General features: G+C 46.3%; 1 long non-coding RNA gene across 1 annotated transcript; it reads right to left on the bottom strand.

Annotated features, from left to right (window-relative positions):
• Positions 1 to 994: 994 nt before the first annotated feature.
• LOC115086189 lies at positions 995 to 5,421 on the bottom strand. Its single transcript, XR_003855136.1, has 3 exons — positions 5,361 to 5,421; positions 4,942 to 5,053; positions 995 to 1,184 (listed from the first exon to the last, which is right to left on the bottom strand). It is a non-coding gene; the product is annotated as an uncharacterized LOC115086189 (long non-coding RNA).
• Between the last annotated feature and the right edge of the window lie 12,752 nt (positions 5,422 to 18,173).

Below are 18,173 nucleotides of genomic sequence, written 5' to 3'. Positions count from 1 at the left end.
AACTGTTCAGCCACAACTAACAACACTTTTCAATTGTCAGTGCATGTAAATAAAGGTTGACAAAAACATAATGTGATACCTTTTTGTATAGTATTTTCTCCACTTGTTCTTGTAGTAACACAACAGATGATGGCATAAAAAGACCAATCGCCCCATCCAATCTGTCCAATTATTCCTGTCCACACTGCAGGGATATATCTACTAGCCCCCCAGCTCAATTTCTTTGTGGTAATATTTTAAGACTCAGTTGAACAAAGGCTTGACTTTATCCAACACATATAAAATGAATCCCCAGTTGTACTGTTTCCTGGTGAGGACAAATTTAGTATATTGCAATCTGTGAGGATCTTTATCCAGTTCTAAAAGCATATTTAATGAGAATCCTTGCAAGGTTAGCTTATCAGGAGTGAGTTTGAATCTGAGGAGTGTGACTGTGTTCAAGCCACAAAGGGAGGAGACAGAGAGAGCTAGAGAGATTTGCAGAGGACAGATGTGTGCACAGCTGCTGTCCACGCAGTTGGGAGAAAGAACTTAACTTCATGCAACCTAAGGCCCTGAAATAACCTACTGAAATACCACCTATGGATTTCCTTTGTCTACAAGACAGATGCCAGTGTGAAGTGGGAGCCAGAGTATTCAGCAGTGGTTGAAAGGTATGTTTTCCTGAAGGACAAAAGGGCTGAGCTACCTGGATCCTGAATAGTCTTTTGGAACCAAGAATTTCCATTTCTTCCAAAACTGGAAAACCATGAGTTCTGGGTTTCCCCACAGACGCCTCTGTGTTAGATATCTTAAAGAATAAATATATCAATGTTTACATTAAATACCTTTAAATTAAAACCGTGAATGTCTAAAGAAAGGAAAAGAAAAGTGCACCAACTAGAGCTCTCTTATTTTGGTTTTATTTGAACTTCAAATATTCTGTTATTTGGGACTTTAATACATTTTTAGTTGCTTTAATACAGAGACTTTTGAGTTTATAAATATAATCCTTAACCTTGTTGGTTTGTATTCTTTTGTCTATATATATGTAAAGTATATTTCTACTATTTCAAAGTTCATCATATTCATTCAGTAACACTGTGTTGAATTCTTTGAGTTCATTTGCTTTCATCTGTGGGAGGAGGGAAAGGTTCAGAGCATCTCCAGAGAGAATCCTGAGTCTGTGTAGTCATCCAGTGCACCTATTAAGAGGTGAAAGAATGTTCACGCTGTAAAGCAATTACCAAGTATTGGAACAGATGGCCTTGAAACTGTATATTGTTTCCCTCAATCCCAAAAGAACCTGCAAAGTGCCAAGTGACATATGTCTAATAATATAACTATTTCTCCCTATAGTGATCCATTTTCTACAACTGACCAAATAACTTGGAGTGGGGGTTACATATCCCAGTTGCCAGATTATAGAGATTTGACTGCTTGTCAACTTTTGTTTGCTTCCTCACTGGGTCACTACCACCCTGGATAGATGGCCAAACAAGATCCAATGTTTTATCACCAAGCTTTGTTAATAATCTAGACAGTTACCAAAAATTAAAGGCTGGTATTCAAAAAAAAAGCTGAACTGCTAAACTTGGGCAATGAACTTAGGTGCCTTGGCCTGCTATTTACTTGCAATATTGCAAGTGCCCAATCCTGGTTTTTTTCGCTCTCATAGAATATAACAGCAGATAAGGATTATTAAGCCCATATTGTCCACCCAACTTCATGCTTGGGACAATAGCACAGACCCCACTTGATCTCTGTCTGGCTTTCCCCTCACTTCTTTGCCACTATGGATCCTCTCTGACTGTTCTTTTGAATTCCATTGTTGTCTTTATTTCCACTACTTGCACTGGTAATCCATTCCATACATCGACCATCCTTTCAGTAGCACCTGAGTCTAATCCTCTGGAACTTGATACTTTGACCTCTTATGCCTGATTTATATCTTTCAGGTTTCTGAATCCTCCCCTTTCCAAACCCTGTTTCTCCTCTCCTCTAGGGATATACATACTTAGTTCCTTAAGTTTCCACTCATATGGCTTTTGATGTAAACTCTGAACCATTTCATTACCTGTTCTCTAGACTCCTTCAACTTGGTCTATATCCTTTCAAAGTTATGTCTTTCAGAACTGCACTCAGTGTTCTAGATGACTTTTCATCAGACTTGTACAGAAACATTATCAGTTCCTTTTTCTTCTGGCTATGCCTGTCCATATATAATGTAGCATCTCATATGGAACACACACAGCCAATTGCTTTTTTCTCTTTGCAGATCCCTTCAAAGTTCGATATATTGCCATTCATATGAGCACTCACTACCTAATGACAAGTATGGTTGTTGATTAGGTAATTCAATCTCATTAATGAGGCAAGAGACTATTAGTCTCAAGTTAATTATGGAAACCCATCTTCACAACTTTGAGTGTAGCTGTGAGAATAGGCTCCGACAGACAACCATTTGTTTATCTATATCATTTGGTGTTTAAAATAAACTAAACTGATATATTTTCTTTCATTTATCTTGGTTCGACTGGCACAGTTGCTATGTGTGTGCAAGCTTCATTGCCTTTGACTTTGCGATACGTTCAGAGCCATCACCATTAATTAGTCAACTCTTTAGCTTTTCTGTGCATTGCATGTCATTATTAAAAGCAACAGCATATCTAACAAAAAACATTATATATATATATTATTTACTTATTATTTTCTTGAACTAGGGAGGACTTTCATTCAAACACGACAAAGGCACAAGTGAGCTGGGCAAGGTAAAAGCATTCCATCTTCATCTTCAGTGTATATTTTGTCAGTGATGCATTTAAGGACTTTTAATATTTGTGAGGAATGAATGAATTGTTTGCCTGCAGCATCAATGTTTCTATTCCAAGCTGCCAGGATACAATAAGAAGTCCATTGTGTGGCTGGGACTAAAAACAACCAAACTGCATTTTCTTGTCAGGTTCCTTCTTACAATCCACCACAGAGGAAAAAATAATAATAATACATCTGAAATTGATTAAGTTTCTTATGAGGTCGATATGCAGCTGTAGGCAGTCCAGCTAAGTTATCCAGATAACTTATAAACTTATCTGATTAACTTAGATGAGATATTCAGCAGCAGTATGGCTGTGCTGCTGAATATATGCCGACAAATCACAGTTATCTGGATAAGTTTATCTGGATATCTTAAATCCTGCAGTTTGTCCAGCTAAGTCCAACTTAGCCAAAAAAAATGCTTTGACTATGGACCTGCTTTATTTCCTAATAGTTGAAAAAACATTTCCATTTCAGATTAGCCTACCAATTATAATGTTATATTCTTCTGGGTTCTTTTTGCTTCTTAAATGTGATTGTCTTGTATATACAGAACATCCTGTGTTTGAATTTTATTTTGCCACCTAGTTGTTATATTGAAAATTGCATTTGTATATTTGTCAAAACAGATTTATAACCTTTGCACTGGATGGTTAAGTCCAGTGAAGGAAGCTGTTTATTCTGGGAGATCTGGTTTGTCTCGGGGGCTATGTCTCCAAGTGGCTTTGTTTAGCATATACCTTGATAGGACTAAACATTCATAAGCCAGGGTATATTGGGAATTATCTCACTCTTTCAAATTTACTGATAATGCTTTTCTTAATACTTGCAATGTGCCAGACAGAGCCTTTTTCTATAGTTCATAGGATGTAATAAGTACAGGTAACATATCAAGATGCTTCTGGAAGTTCTTTTTAAATCTGAACAGTGGCACCCAATACAATTGGGATAACACTATTTCTATATCTTTCTGCCACATTTTCTTGATCTCTGGTACTTAAGGATTTTCTCTTTCTCCATACGTTTTATAGAATAGTTACTTAGGGCTGACACTGTCAGCAACATTATTCTTGTATTTTTCTACTTTACCACAATGCCAGTTTTTTTTATCATCAAGCTTTTAATTGGTTGGAATGGTAATGTCCCAGATGATCACAACTTCTTCATTCTCTAAGGTAGTGCTTCCCAACCTTTTTTGTGAAACAGGGTACACTTCATTGTGGCACTCCATTACCATCATCATCTTCTCTTCCCTCTCCCCCCACTTCTGGCTTCATCACTTTCCCTCTTACTCTACCCCCTGGTATTATCACTCTCCCTTCCACTCCCCCCCCCTCCCCCTCTGGCACCACCACCTTATCTTCCCTTCCCTCTTCCCCATCCCCTCAGCATCATCACCTTCTTCCATTCCCTCTCCCTCCAGATGGTGGTTCTGTATGTGTAATCTCTCTGTTTAAGACAGCAGCTCCCAGCTAAATCTGCCCTTGATTCTTGTCACTCCGAGTTCCCTCAGAATGCATTGTTTTTCATTTGGGTCACCTGAATATTTAAGGGAGGTCTCCACCCATCTGTGACAACATTTGGAAAACATTCTTCCAGTTTTATTCTTGCCTTCATTTCATCACCCATTATGTTTTCCAGTTTATATTTTTCAATAAATACTTTATGGAGTTTAAGAACTGGCCTGTCTTCATGTATGAAAGAGAGTTTAACCATCTGTACTGTTGTGTAGTGTGATGTATAGTGTTGACAGAATAGGTACACAAATTTATTACCTATATTTTGATATATTTGGCAAGGCCACTTTCAGTTTAAGTTCTTAAAATGAATAGAAATGGAAGAGGCATAAACTTTCCAGACTTCAAAATCTGGGCTGATGCAGTCAAGGGACTGGTATGTTGGAACTCTAGACCACTCATGTTACTAGTGTGACTTGGAACAATATTTGTGTAATATTCCCTTTAAACCAATGATCTAAAACTAGTTCTGTACCTTAAAATATTAAAACTAACTCATCTTTTTCTGGTTAATGCTGAAAATCAGACTAGAAACTGGAGTTTCACCATGGCTACCTATTTGTAAGACTGTTCCCTATAGAGGGCTGGGAGTTTGGCCTAGGTGTATGGAGATGAAAGACAGATGTACCTTTCTGGAGTTTCTAGAAGGATTTATATCCATGATCGAGCTGCAAGTGAAGCTGTGGGGAAATATATCTTTTTTTCTTGTACTGTAAGCTAGTGTGGTTTGCGTGCTTACTCTGAAATAAAAGTAAAATAAAGTATTTTTAGAGTTCCTCCTTCACACATTAAGTCCAAACAAAGTGGTGAATTAATTTTTAAATTCTACTTGGCCTTGATTGCAGAAGCACATACTTCACCCTCTAAATATTTATTTTGAAATGTCACATTACTGGGGATATGCATTTTCTAGAGAAGACTGGTAAGATGTCCGGGAAGCATTCTCTAACATACAGATTGCCTCATCCATAAAAGTCACTCCTTATAAACCATTTAAAACATAATTCAACCCAATTCAGCTAATCTTATAAACAAAAGATTACCTACTATTTTCTGGAAAGGTTGTGGTGAGAAAGAATCATTTTTTCACATGTGGTAGAGATAAGCCCTTCCAGAGAACTAGAGAGGCCCTTGGCCACTTTCAGATTTTGAGGCCGGTATCCGTAATAAAAATAAAAAATGATAACATATGACAATATAAAAAATTAGGGATGTGAATCGTTTTTCTGACGATTGAAAATATCGTACGATATTTTCAAACTCATCAGAAATTGGAGGCCCCCCCCCCCGAAACAATAGGAAAACCCCACGAAATTGTTCGTGGGGTTCTCTTATCGTTTTGGGGGAGGGCGGGAAAAATGGCACACAAAAACAACCCCTAAACCCACCCCGACCCTTTAAAACATTTTTTAGCTTCCCCCACCCTCCCGACCCCCCCCCCCCAAACTTTTTTAAAGTACCTGGTGGTCCAGTGTGGGTCCCGGGAGTGATCTCCCACTCTCGGGCCGTCGGCTGCCCTAATCAAAATGGCGCCAATGGCCCTTTGCCCTTACCATATGACAGGGTATCCATGCCATTGGCTGGCCCCTGTCACATGGTAGGAGCACTGGATGGCCCACGCCATTTTTAAAGATGGCGCCGGCCAGGTTCAGGGACTATCGGGGAATTTTTTTCGTGCGGTCTGATCTTTTTTTTTTTTATCGGCTGCGCCCGAGCCGATAAACAAAAAACCTACCCCTAACCTTTAAAACACATCCTTTAGCTTCCCCCACCCTCCCGCCCCCCCCCCCCCCCCAAACTTTTTAAAAGTACCTGGTGGTCCAGTGTGGGTCCCGGGAGCGATCTCCCGCTCTTGGGCCATCGGCTGCCCCTAATCAAAATGGCGCCGATGGCCCTTTGCCCTTACCATGTGACAGGGTATCCGTGCCATTGGCTGGCCCTGTCACATGGTAGGAGCACTGGATGGCCAGCAGCCGATAAAAAAAAAAAGAAAGATCGGACCACATGCCTTCAGCTTCAGCGGCACCTGCAGTCCTCCCTCCAATTACCAGCTCCTCCCCAGTATGCTGGTGACCCCAAGCAGTGCCGGGGATTTCACAACCAATGTTTCATGCACTTCATGCTACAGTCCGCACAGTTCCCCTCAGATGCCATCAAGACCACCTTTATCCTCTCCCTCCCTCCTGGTCTGGGCATCCCCTCTATGGGATCGAGGAGACCCGCTCCTCTAGGACCTACAATGTTTTATCCAGGTGTTCAAGCAGACTTTCGATGAGCCTGGTTGACTGACCGCCACTTGCTCCGATATCCTGCACCTCCACCAGGGAGCACAGCCATTGTTGGACTACACTATAGAATTTTGCATCATGGCCACTGAATTGAATTGGTGGGAGGACAGCCTGAGAAGCATTTTTCTAGAAGGTCTGTCCTCGTGCATCAAAGACTAGCTGGTGGCCTGGGAACTCTTGGAATCCCTGGATGCTCTTATTGACCTAGCCGGCATCCAGAACCACACGGCAGGAAGGACCAATGGAGCTGGGGTGAAACCCTCTGACACCTGAAGAAAGGCAGCATTGCTGGGCCATGGGCCTGTACCTGTACTGTGTGGGGAAGGGGCACTTCCTGGCCCAGTGTCCTGAGAAGCCAGGAAACATTTGGGCCTAGAACCAACTGGGGAGATGGTTCTAGGCTTCACGGATACTGCTCTCCAACTCATGTTTCCAGTGGCCCTTCTCATGAATCAGCAAGAATTTTCCACCTTGGCCCTTATAGACTCGGGTGCAGGAAGAAACTTCATTATGAGGAGCCTGATTGACCACTTAAACTTGCCCACGATACTAAGGAACACTCCACTGGTGATCTCCTCAATCTCTGGGGACTCTCTCCCAGGGCAAGTCACCAAGACAGCTCTCCCCGTGTGTCTCCAGACTGGCATGCTGCATCTCGAAGAGATAACATTTTACATTATTGAGAGGCTGTTCATCCACCTGTCCTCAAGTTACCATGGTTACAGCGGCACACCCCCATTATCGACAGGGAGACTCTCCAACTGGCCAAATGGGGTTCCCTTTGCCATCAAGAGTGTCTTCTTTCTCTTAGGCATTCTTCCTTGATGCTTCTTGCTGCAGCCTCCCTGGATTTACCTCCATAGTATGCCAGCTACTCTGACGTCTTTTCCAAGGAAAATGCGGAAATCCTGCTAGAACATTGTCCGTTCGACTATGCCATCAATTTAATTCCTGGAACCACCCCTCCTCAGGGAAGGGTGTACCCCTTATCCCTTTCCAAGACCGAGACCATGGCCAAATATATTTGGGAGAACTTGGAAAGGGGATTCATTCAGCTTTCAACATCACCTGCAGGGTCTGGCTTCTTCTTTGTGGCTAAGAAAGATGGTACTCTTCAGCCCTGATTCGATTACCGGGGGCTTAATGCCATAACAAAGAGAGACTGGTAACCCCTTGCCCATCATCTCGGAGCTGTTGGACTGTCTACAGGGAGCCCAAATTTTTACCAAATTAGACCTCCGGGGGGCATACAACCTGGTTCAGATCAAACCTGGAGACGAGTGGAAGACCGCTTTTAATACCCGGAATGGCTATTATGAGTATCTGGTGATGCTGTTCGGGTTATGTTACGCCCCACGGTATTCTAACATATGATGAACGAAATCTTTTGGGACCTACTATATACCAGTGTAGTGGTCTATCTTAATGACATCTTGTCTTCTCAAAGGACCTCCAGTCTCATAGTTGCAGTGTTCGACAAGTCTTCCAATGCCTGCATGCCCATAACCTCTACGTGAAACTGGAGAAATGCATATTTGAAAAAGAGTCTCTTCCCTTCCTAGAATACATAATCTCAGTACAGGGTTCAGGATGGATCCATAGAAAGTGGCCTGCATCTGGGACTGGCCCCAGCCCACCAGGTTTCAATCTTTACAACGGTTTCTGGGATTCGTTAACGTCTATAGACATTTCATTCCTCATTACTCTCAATTGGTTGCCCCACTTACAGCGCTCACTAGGAAAGGGGCCAATACCAGAGAGTGGTCTGCAGAAGCAATCAATGCCTTTACCAACCTGAAACAGGCCTTTCTCCGCGAACCCTGCCTTCATCATCTTATGTTCTTATCCTACACACCCCTTCGTCCTGGAGGTTGACGCCTCCTCCATCGCAGTCGGGGCAGTTTTGGGTCAGCTCACCGCCAAGGGGATCTTTCATCCGTGCTCCTGTTTTTCCCGAAAATTCTGTCCAGCAGAAAGAAATTATGGCATCAGGGATAAGGAACTCCTGGCTATAAAACTGGCCTTCGAGGAATGCGACAGTGGTTGGAAGAGGCACAGCATACCATCAGTGTCTATACCGGCCACAAGAACTTGGAGCACCTTCGCCATGCCCAGCATATAAATGCCCGCCAAGTCGCTGGTCCCTGTTTTTTAGCCGCTTCTATTTTGTGGTGAAGTATAGACTAGCCGCCAAGAATGTCAGAGCGGACACCCTATCTTGATCTTATAAGCCCGAAGATAATCCAGATCCTCCCAGGTACATCATTGATCCAGCATGAATCCTGCTGGCCGCCTCTCAGGTAGTTCCTCCAGGGAAGACTGTGGTCCCAACCTAGCTCCAACAATGAGTGCAAGAGTGGGCCCATGACTCCAAGGTTGCGGGTCACCCTGGTCGTGCTCGGACTCTTTCTCTACTCAAGCAGTACTATTGGTGGACGTTGATGGACAAGGATGTGAAGGCCTATGTGGACTCGTGTCCCACCTGTGCCCAACAAAAAGTCTCTGGTGGAATGACCTTGGGGGCTTTTACTGCCGCTGCTGGCCCCCAAGGAATCCTGGACCCATTTATTTACCAATTTTGTGGTAGATCTCCCCTCTTCTAGTGGCAACTGTGTAATTTGGGTCGTCACTGACCACTTTTTCAAGATGGCTCACTTCGTCACCCTTCTACACTAGAGTTGGCAAAGCTGTTCACCTCTCATATCTTTCGCCTCCATGGGTTACCCCGTCACATCATCTTTGACAGAGGAGTCCAGTTCACAGCTAAGTACTGGCAATCCCTTTGTCGCAAGTTTAATATCAAACTGGACTTCACCATGGCCTACCACCCTCAAGCCAATGGCCAAGTGGAGTGAACCAATCACACATGACTTTCCTGCGAGCCTTTGTAAATGAGCGACAGGACAACTGGGCCACCCTCCTTCCATGGGCAGAGTTCTCCCATAACTCAAACATCATCGCCCTTCCTCATTGTATGCGGGAGACAACCACTTCCCCCACTGCCTATACCATTATCTGTCTCTTCTCTGGCAGCCCAGTTAACCGCACGAGAACTTCAGGAACTGTGGTCTCAAACCGAGACTATGATCCAAAAGGCTGCCCAGAGAGTGAAGTCAACAGGTGATAAACATCGACGTCCAGCCCTGCAGCTCAAACCTGGGAATAAGGTTTGGTCGAGCACCCGCAACATACGACTTCAGGTGCCCTCCATGAAACTGGCACCCCATTATACTGGTCCCTTTTCCAACCTCCAACAGGTCACTCCAGTCACTTATCAGCTCTGACTCCCCACGACACTGAAGATTCAATTTCATAATGTCTTTCATGTTTCCCTTCTGAAACCACTAGTCTTGTCTTGGCCTACCCAGAGACCTCTTGATCTGCTAAAAGTGAAGATGAATTCTACCAGGTGAGAGAGATTTTGGATGTCCATCACCAAAACAGGAAGTGGGAGTACCTAATAGCCTGGGAAGGGTACGGCCTAGAGGAAAACTCATGGGAACCCGCATCCAATATCCTGGACAAGGAATTACTCAAGAGGTTCCATGCCTCTCATCCGAAGAAGCCCAAATCCTTGGGAAGGGGGCTTAGAGGAGGGGTTACTGTTGTGATGGCTGGTCGCGGGACCGTGTGACCAGACACATTCAACCCCCTGCCGAGCCTGTCTGGATCTCTTTGTGGCCTCCCAGGGCCACCACCGCTGCTTCCTCTCTGCGTGGCGGGGAGATAACACCAACACCGATGCACAGCCGGCCCCAGCTGCCTCTAGGCGCATGCACGCAGCTCTCCCTGGGATTTAAAGGGGCCATGGTGGGAAAACTCCCCACGGCCCTGGATGTGGACGTCAGCCCTCATGATTATTTAAGGCAGCACCTGCTGCCAAATCCTTGCCTCAGCAACAGGTCTATCTCGTCTGAGTAGTGAGTTGCTCCGTGTTCCTGCTTCCACTCCTGGCTCTGTGTTCCTGTTTCCGCTCCTGGCTCCGCATTCCTGGCCCCATGATCCATTCCTGCCTCTGTGCTCCAGATCCTGTCTCTGTGTTCCCGTCTCTCAGACTGATTCACTGGCTTGACCTTGGTACATTCCTCTGACTTCGGGTTGTCTCCTGCCTGCCCCTGACCTTCAACTTGTGTCCTGGACTCCACTCTCTTTGCCACCTGCCCTGACCTCTGACCTCCATCTGGTCTTGTCTGTTCGCTGCCTGTCCTGATCTTCAGCCCATCTTCTGGTTTCTGCTAGTCTGCTGTCTTCTTCAGATTCATTGCCTGGAGACCTGCGCCTAAGTCCAACCGGCCCCAGTACCCAAGGGCTCAACCTGCGGGGAATGAGGACTGGTATTGGTGAAGGTCCTGTTGGGTGTCCACATCACCTGTACCTCCTGTCATCGACCTGCTGGGGGACCTCCTTCTGCAGGTAGCATCAACCTTGAGTTGGTCCAAGGGACCACCCCACGCAACACAGGTGACCCTGAAGGGAATTCGGCTTTGACTCGACAAGATGGACAGCCTCTATTGGTCAAGGAAGTTCAAGCCACTGATATCAGCAGACCTCAGAGCTGCACCTATGGACAGCACACTATCGGAGGGACCGTCTGTTCTGTTGAGGTTGCCGGTGGATAGGGCACCGGAGACCGACCGTTGTCGATCTCCACCAGGCTGAAGACTTTGGGTTCCTTGTCCTCGACCTTGGCACTGGGGAAAGACCAGGCTGAACATCATGGGAAGACCAAGAAGCATCAGCACCAGTCACCATCGATGCATGGGGCCAGGCATGGGTATTCAGCGGCTTTTGCCGTGATGCTCCAGAAGCGACTCCATGACGAGGAGCGCCAAATCTCCATTGATGCCTGGGGTTCGCAACGTTCTTCACCAATCCTGGTGCTAGTCAGTGATCCCTCTCGTGGGTCTGAGGATGATCTGGTCACCCCTCCTTCCTCCTAGTAGGTATTAGTGTTGGCAACGTTCGAGGAGGATCTGGAACTTTGAGTCCAACTAGTAGTGGAGCGGGCGCTACAGGGCTTTGGTCCTGCAGCACCAGAGCTGGTGCTGCCCCTGCTCGTACCACTTCTGGAGAAGCTCAATGTGCTCATTGGTGCCTTACTAACCTAGCTGACATCGGTTCTCAGGATGGTACCAGTGCCCAGCAGGGCACCAAGGCCTGCCCTGACCAATACAGTGGATGTCGCCAGTTCCTCCTCCGAGGAAGATCCACCGAGGCCAGCAAAGACATCGAGGTTGGTAGTCCCCATTCCAGTTCCATTTGTGCCTGCACCTCTGGACGTTGGCCGAGCACCTAGGGCCCCATCTCCTGTGGTATAGAGTGAGGATGAGGGTCCCTACAACCCCTGGGGGGATGATTGGATGGAATCCTCCTATGAGGATTCAGTGGTCTCCCATCAGACCCTCCAGAGGAGCAAAGGAGGTTCCTGCCTGAGGACTTGACCTTCACAAGGTTCATCAGGGTGATGACAGAGGCCGTCCCATTCCAGCTTTAGACTGAAGAAGACACTAAGCATAAAACGCTTGAGGTTCTTCAGCTCATGGAGCCTCCTAAGGAGATCGTGGTGGTCCTGGTACATGAGATCCCTATGGAGTTGCTGCTGAGGATTTGTGAATACCCCCTCACAGTGCATCCTGTGAATAAAAATGTGGACAGAGTTTACATCATCCAAAAAGCTGCCAGATTCGATAAGCATCAGCTGCCCCACCAATCAGTGGTGGTCAAATCTGCCCTCAAGAGGGCCAAGTGCTCTTGGACCCACTCCTCGGCGCCCCCAGGGAAGGACCACAAAGCGTTAGACGCTCTTGGAAAGAAGGTGGTCCAAGGAGCCATGCTTATTGCTTGCATCACTGCCTACCAGCTCTACATGAGGCAGTACTCGCAGGACATCTGGAAGCAGGTGCAGGAGGTGGCTGAGCAGCTGCCTCAACAGTAGCAAGCCACCCTCAAGTCAGTGATGCAAAAGGGCTTGGAGAGTGTAAAACATGAGGTCCGTGCAACCTACGATGTTTTTGAAATGGCATCGAAGGTCTATGCAGCAGGAATCAGTGCCTGTAGACTGGCATGGCTGTGGCCTTGGATCTCAGACCAGAGGTACAGGAATGACTTGCTGATGTGCCCTGCACTGGAGAGAATCTCTTCAGAGACAGAGTGAAGTATGCTGTGACCTAACTCCGGGACCATCATGAAACTCTCCAAAAACTCTCCACTAACACTCCAGACCCATCCTCCTCATCTAGGAGGCCATTGAGGCAGGGGCCAGGAAGTCTTTCTTTCACCAAAGGAAGTACTATCCTCCGCCTCCTCAATCCGTACACATCATCAGAGCTTCCGGGGCCAAACCCCAGCCAGCTCCTCAGTCAGCTCCAGGGATGGAGTTTTGACTGGGCCATAGGGAGCGTTAGCCAGTCTCCTGTACCTGTTGCAATGGACCCTCTAATCGGAGCCAGGCTTTGGTTCTTTGCGAACTGGTGGCCCAGTGTAACCTCAGACTAGGGAGTTTTGTCCATCGTTCGCCAGGGTACCAATTTAACCTATTGCGTGTCCCGCCAAATTGCCTTCCATGCCCATTTTGGAGGCTGGTAGCACATCAGGAGGTACTAAAGATGGAGCTCTCCTCCTTGTTAATGGCCAAACTGTACTACCAGAGCAAAGAGGGTGGGGATTCTACTCCAGGTACTTCCTGATTCCAATGAAAACAGGAGGATTCCATTCCATCCTAGACCTGAGGGCCTTGAACAAGTTTCTAAAAAAAGAAAAGTTCAGGATGTTTTCCCTGGGCACCTTGATCCACCTTTTGCAAAAAGGGGACTGGCTATGCTCCCTCGATCTAAAAGACAATACACCCATATCAAGATCTTCCCCGGTCACAGGAAGTATCTCCACTTTGTGGTGGGGAATCACCATTTCCAGTACCTGGTGTTACCATTTGAGCTCATGTCCGCCCCATGAGTCTTCATAAAATCCCTGGCTGTGGTGGCAGCGCACCTCTGCAAACTGGAAGTGCATGTTTTTCCATATATGAACGATTGGCTGGTCAAGAGAACGTCTTAGGCAGGTGTCATCTGGTCCATGCACTTGACCATTCGGGTGGTGGAGTCACAAGGGTTCGTTCTCAACTACCCAAAGTCCCATCTCAGTCCATCACCTGAATTGGACTTCATCAGAGCCCTGACAGACACGGCTCAAGCCAGGGCCTTTCTGCCATGCCAGAGGTCTGTCGCTCTGGTGACTATTGCAACAGAGGTGCAACAGAGCCAGCAGGTATCAGCTTGGCACATGTTGAGGCTGTTGGGTCAGATGGCCACGACAGTCCATGTCACTCCCTTGGTGCCAGGCCACTCAGAGCCTCCAGGATTGCATCCAAGTCACCCCGTCTCTCCGGGACTTTTTATCCTGGTAGCAGGTACTCTCCAATCTGGAACAGGGGATTTCCTTTCTGAGTCTCCCTACTCAAATTGTGCTTACCACGGATTAATCTACCCTGGAATGGGGAGCTCATGTGGATGGGCTCGGCACCCAGGGACTGTGGTCCGCTCAGGAACATTCTTGTCAAATCAACTTCTTGGAGCTTCGGGAGATCAGGTACGCGCTATAGGCTTTAAGAGATTGGCTCACCAACAAAATTGTCCTGATCCAACCGACAACCCAGTAGCCATGTGGTATGTCAACAAGCAGGGAGGCACAGGATTGTACCTCCTGTGTCAGGAAGCAGTCCAGATCTGGTCCACAGGAAAGTGATCAGGGCCATGTACCTGGCCAGAATGGAGAACATGATAGCAGACAGGCTGAGTCGAGCCTTCAGACCACATAAGTGGTCCCTGAACCAGTGGGTAGCAAATCAGATTTTCCGCCTTTGGGGGAGCTCAGACATAAATCTGTTTGCGTCCCCCTGCAACTGTAAGGTGCCTCAGTTATGTTCCCTGTCCAGGTTGGATGGCAAACTAACTTCGGATGCCCTTGCTGGTCACTGGAACAAGGGTCTTCTATATGCGTATCCTCCGATTCCCTTAGTGGTGAAAACTCTCTTAAAGCTTTGCGAGGACAGAGGGACTATGATCCTCACAACCCTTCATTGGCCGAGACGGGTTTCCACTCTTGCAGGAGTTGTCCATCGGGAAACTGATCAGTCTGGGGACTTCCCCAGAGCTCATCACACAAGATCAGGGCAGGCTGCGGCATTCCAATCTCCAGGCCCTGTCGCTCACAACCAGGATGTTGAGAGATTAATCCTGCAGTCACTTGATCTTTCTGAGGATGTATCTTGGGTCCTGGTGCTTCCAGAAAGCCTTCCACTAGAAAGTCCTATGGACTGAAGTGGAGAAGTTTTCTATGTGGTGTGAGCAGTAAGCCCTAAATTATTCTCTTACCCCACACAAAAACTGCTTGACTACCTTCTACACCTTTCAGAAGCTGGCTTAAAAATCAACTCTGTCAAAGTTCATCTTAGTATGCTGGATGCATACCACCATGATGTAGATGGTACATCCATCTCTGTACTGCCCACAGTTGATTGTTTCATAAGGGGCCTGCTTCAATTGAAGCCTCTCCTAAGGCCTCCCACTGTGTCTTGGGACCTTAACGTGGTATTGACTCAACTGATTAAAGCTCCTTTTGAGTTCCTGCACACCTGTGACCTGAAGTACCTGACCTGGAAAGTCATAATTTTGGTGGCGGTTACTTCAGAATGCAGGGTCAGCGAGCTCCCGGCCTTAGTGATTTATCCACCTTATACTAAATTTTATCATGACAGCGTTGTTTTGCATTCGAATTCTAAGTTCCTGCCTAAAGTGGTGAAGATTTCCATCTTAACCAGTCAATCAGCCTGCCAATTTCTTTCCTAGGCTCCATTCTCACCAAGGTGAACGAGAACTGCACAGCTTGGACTGCAAGAGAGCCCTAGCCTTCTACTTGGAGCGGACAGAAGCCCATAGACAGTCCACCCAACTTTTTATTTCTTTAGATAGGAATAGGTTGGGCATTGCCATAGTCAAACAGACTATATCCAATTGACTACAGATTGCATCTCCTTCTGTTATGCCCAGGTAGGACTGCATCTTGGGGATCATGTCAAGGCTCATTCTATCAGAGCCATGGCAGCATCGGTGGCCCACTTATAAGCAGTTCCCGTGGAGGAGATCTGTAAGGCTGTAACGTGAAGTTCTCTCCACACATTCACATCACATTATGTCTGGATAGGGAGAGCTGACACAACAGTAGGTTCGGCCAGTCTGTCCTCTGGAACCTGTTTGAGGTATAGAACCCAACTCTCCTAACCTAGGGCCCGTTGTTTGGGTTCAGGCTGGCTCCGTTTCTGTTGTCAACAGCACCGGTGTTGCTGTGCCCTTTGGCAATGGTTAGGTGTCTCTTGGTCCTCTTTTGTGTTGGGGAGCAGCTAGGAATTCACCCATGTGTGAGGACTACCATCCTGCTTGTCTTCAGAGAAAGCAGAGTTGCTTACCTGTAACAGGTATACTCCGAGGACAGCAGGATTGTAATTCTATGTTACGAGACTGAAGAGGGACCCCGCGTGGACACGTGGTATAGGGCTTGCTGGGCATGCTCAGTGTGCCTAGTCAAAGTTTCTAGAAACTGTGTCATAAGTTTTCTGCATTGGGTTCCATCTGATGTGTGAGGACTAACATCCTGCTGTCCTCGGAGAACACGTTACAGGTAAGCAACTCTGCTTTTACCACACTCCAGGTGGATTACTTGTGGCAATATTCAGGTACTTTCTCACTCAACATTCCTTGTTTCCTCTTCTCTGTAAAATCCAGGCTGCCAACCACTGACTTTTTGTTTGGGAGACAGTGGATAGTGAGTGATTGATATCAGAGTCTGCAGGCTGGCACTGAGGCCAGAGGCACTGCTGCCTAATACTGATGTCAGTTGCCACTGTCTAAAAAACAGATTTCTATTTACAGGATTGCACAACTGCAGCAAACCCAGGAAATGACTTTCAGGGTTTGCAGGTGCCTCAAATCTTACAGAGCCCGATATTTCAGCTCCACTTTCTGACTTATCTGGCTAAGTGGCGGCTTCTGAATATCCAGCTGTGTTCAGTGACCACCACATAGACAGATAACTATTTACCTGGCTAAATAATTAGCCTAAGTGATGGGCAGAACAGGGATGTAACAGGGAGGAGTTACTTGTCTGGCTAATTTAGCTGGATTGCAATATTTAGACTTGTCTAGCTAATTTAGTTGGACAAGTTAGACCTACTTTTGAGTAGGTCTAAAATCTTCAGGATAAACAATTATCTGCTAATATGCTGGTTGATTTTAAAACCTCTATACGCGCCAAAGCTGGGAGATGCGCGCTTGACTCGGCCCAACACATGCCGCGCAGATTTTAAAACCTGTACAGGTATGTGCATATTTCCTGCTACGAGCACAAATCACAAATAGCAATAAAGGGGAGGGGTGTGGTTGGGGTCTGGGAGGGCCGGGTTTTTTGCATTAAATCTGTGCATAAGTATTTATGTGCACAAGCGTATACTGGGGTTCCCTACCATATAACTTTACTTATGCTATGAATGCCATGAAAGTCATAAAATAACAAAAGCTAGGCTAGTCAGCAGGGTTTTAAGGGTTGGGGGTAATAGGAAGGTAAGTTAGCTAGGGGTTTAGGAAGTCCTCTCCTTTTCCGGGGTGAACTGGGAACAAACTGGGGAAACAGTAATTGCATCAGCATGCATATCTACTAAAATTCCCCCATTTACTTGCTTGAGTTGGTATTTGCGTGCATATGCGTGTGTCAATATAAAATTGTGCGCATAAATACGCATGTATAGCCAATTTTATAATACACAAGCATATACATGCATGTGTTATAAAATCACCGCATCCATGTGTGCGTGCCAGCAATCGCTCATACATGTATGTTTGTGCGTGGGACTTAAAATTCACCTCTTAGTATTCACTGTCTAAAAAATGGAAGTATTCCAACACAGACAAGCTAAAGCATTGTGAGGTCAATATTCAGAAGATAACAGATCTGGGTGGGGGGTCGGACAACATATCCTTTATTGGATCTGACAGGAGGCTACTCTTGTTTCTTTCTCCTCTTTCTGTTTTAGTGGGAGGCCATTTCAGAGTGAGATATCGCCATCTCCTGCTGTTCTGGGTCTAATGGGACATCAACTTTATTCTCCCCTGCTGGGCCTTGAAGTAATGCTTCTGATGTTCTCTTCATCCTGTGGTGGGTGGGGAAAGGAGGTTGGGGATGCTGAGCAGGAAGAGGTAGAAGAGAGAGAGAGAGAGAGAGAGAGTATAGGGGCTGTTGATCAGGAAGGGGTGGGAAGAGGGGTTTGGAGTAGCTGGACAGGGAGGGTTGAGCAGGGGAGGAAGGGGTACAGGGAAGAGGATGTGGGGGGGGGGGGGGTTGGGATTGCTGGACAGGGATGTGAGTTTGAGGGGGTGTTTGAAAGGGAGAAATGAGAGATGATTGGGGCTTGGAGGGGGAGTGACAGGGTGCAAGAGCCACAATATGTCAGTTTTGGGACTGTATATTTCTTCTATCTTTGAATTTTGCTTAGTGCAGGAGGAAATTTATATCTGTTTTTAATTCT

The sequence above is a fragment of the Rhinatrema bivittatum genome, chromosome 2 (assembly GCF_901001135.1).
Source record: "Rhinatrema bivittatum chromosome 2, aRhiBiv1.1, whole genome shotgun sequence".
NCBI classification, from domain to species: Eukaryota; Metazoa; Chordata; class Amphibia; order Gymnophiona; family Rhinatrematidae; genus Rhinatrema; species Rhinatrema bivittatum.
This window is presented reverse-complemented; position numbering and strand designations above follow the sequence as displayed.